The following is a 2,003-nucleotide window of genomic DNA, read 5'->3' on the forward strand; positions in this document are numbered from 1 at the left end:
GGGGTGGAGAGAGGGGGGGGAAAGAGGGGGGGAGAGGGAAGAGAGGGGGGGGAGAGGGAGAGAGAGAGGGGGGAAGAGGGGGGAAAGAGGAGGGGGGAAGAAGGGGGGGGGGGAGAGGAGAGAGAGAGGGGGGGGAGGGGGGGGAAAGAGGGGAGAGATGGAGCTGTCATCTGGGGGGGAGGGGAGAGATCCGCCGCCCGGGCCTCGATCCCCAGAATCGCCGCCGCGCTTTCACCTGGGCCCGACCCTCCGACCGCCGGTGCAGCGCCAGCGGGCCCGGACCCGACCCGGACCCGGACCCGGACCCGGACCCAGCGTCCAAACCGCCCGCCCGCCTCCCTCCCTCCCTCCTTCCCCGGCCCAGCTTCTCGGGCCTCGCCGGGCGGGCGGGCGGGCGTTGCCCCCGCAGCCCGGCCTCTCACTCACTCACCGTCCGTCCGTCCGTCCGTCCGCCGCCGCTGCTGCCGCCCCGGGCCGCACCCTGGTCCCTCCCTCTCAACTCTCTCACTCTCTCACTCACCGCCCGTCCGTCCGCCGCCGCTGCCCCCCGGAGCCGGCCCGGCCTCACCGCTCTGCCCACCGGGACTCGCACCCACCCGCAGCCGCCGCTCCGGCGCGACCGTCTCCTCCCCCGCAAACACCTTCCCCCGGCACACCAGGGCCGCGCAACGAACGTTCCCACCCAGACACACACACAGCCAGCCAGCCAGCCGCTCCTCCCCCTCTGGCCAGCAAAACACTACCCCGACCCCATCCTCCAACCCCCTCCCCCATCCCCCCATCCCCAATCTCCATCCCCTTCCCCAACCCCATCCCTGTCCCCCATCCCCAATCTCCATCCCCATCCCCCAACCCCATCCCCCTTTTCCCTCCCAATCCCCATCTCCATCCCCAATCCCCAATCTCCATCCCCTTCCCCAATCTCCATCCCATGACCCCATCCTCCAACCCCCTCCCCATCCCCAATCTCCATCCCCTTCCCCCATCCCCCAACCCTCACATCTCTCCATCCCCAATCTCCATCCCCAATCCCCCATCCCCAATCTCCAACCCCATCCCCATCCCCCATCCCCAACCCCCATTCCCCGTCCCCCCACCCCATCCTCCATCCCCCGTCCCCAACCCCATCCCCCGTCCCCATCCCCCAACCCCATCCTCCATCCCCCATCTCCATCCCCATTCCCCAACCCCATCCCCCCCATCTCCATTCCCCAACCCCATCCCCCCAACCCCATCCCCCATGAAACGGATGGTATGAATGTTCCAGGTCGGAGACCCTCCATCAAAGAAAAGTGGCTGATTAAGCTACAGAGAGAGTGGGTCAGGGATATCTCTGGCAGGTAAGGGTTACAGATTCGGTTTAGTGTCGCACACCAGAGTGTAATGAAACTCCTTGTTCACATGAAGCTTACAGAGTTCATGTCATAGGAGCAGAATTAGGCCATTCGGCCCCATCGAGTCTACTCCGCCATTCAATCATGGCTGATCTATCTTTCGCTCTTAACCTCACTTTCCTGCCTCATCCCCGTAACTCCTGACACCTTTACTAATCAATAACTTGTCAATCTCCCAGATGTACCAGTGAACAGAGGTCCGAGGGTAACGGAGGAACTGAAGGAAATCCACATTAGGCAGGAAATGGTGTTGGGTAGACTGATGGGACTGAAGGCGGATAAATCCCCAGGGCCTGATGGTCTGCATCCCAGGGACAGGGCACTTAAGGAAGTGGCTCTAGATATCATGGACGGGTTGGTGATCATTTTCCAATGTTCTATAGATTCAGGATCAGTTCCCGTGGATTGGAGAGTAGCTAATGTTATCCCAATTTTTAAGAAAGGAGGGAGAGAGAAAATGGGAAATTATAGACCAGTTAGCCTGACATCAGTGGTGGGGAAGATGCTGGAGTCAATTATAAAAGAAGAAATTGCAGAACATTTGGATAGCAGTAACAGGATCGTTCCGAGTCAGCATGGATTTACGAGGGGATATCATGCTTGACTAAT

General features: G+C 61.0%; 1 protein-coding gene across 4 annotated transcripts in view; it reads right to left on the minus strand.

The window, feature by feature from the left end:
* The window catches only part of LOC144597835 (roquin-1-like), a 98,787-nt gene extending 98,151 nt beyond the window's left edge, over nt 1–636 (minus strand). For 2 of the 4 annotated variants that reach the window (XM_078407479.1, XM_078407476.1), the window contains exon 1: nt 521–636. The gene's annotated coding sequence lies outside the window, so the exon portion shown is untranslated. Of the gene's footprint in view, nt 1–235; nt 305–430; nt 472–520 lie in introns of those variants that run through there. The other 2 variants (XM_078407477.1, XM_078407478.1) reach the window with 2 other exon arrangements.
* Nucleotides 637–2,003: the final 1,367 nt, after the last annotated feature.

This window comes from Rhinoraja longicauda, chromosome 11 (genome assembly GCF_053455715.1).
Source record: "Rhinoraja longicauda isolate Sanriku21f chromosome 11, sRhiLon1.1, whole genome shotgun sequence".
Lineage (NCBI taxonomy): Eukaryota > Metazoa > Chordata > Chondrichthyes > Rajiformes > Arhynchobatidae > Rhinoraja > Rhinoraja longicauda.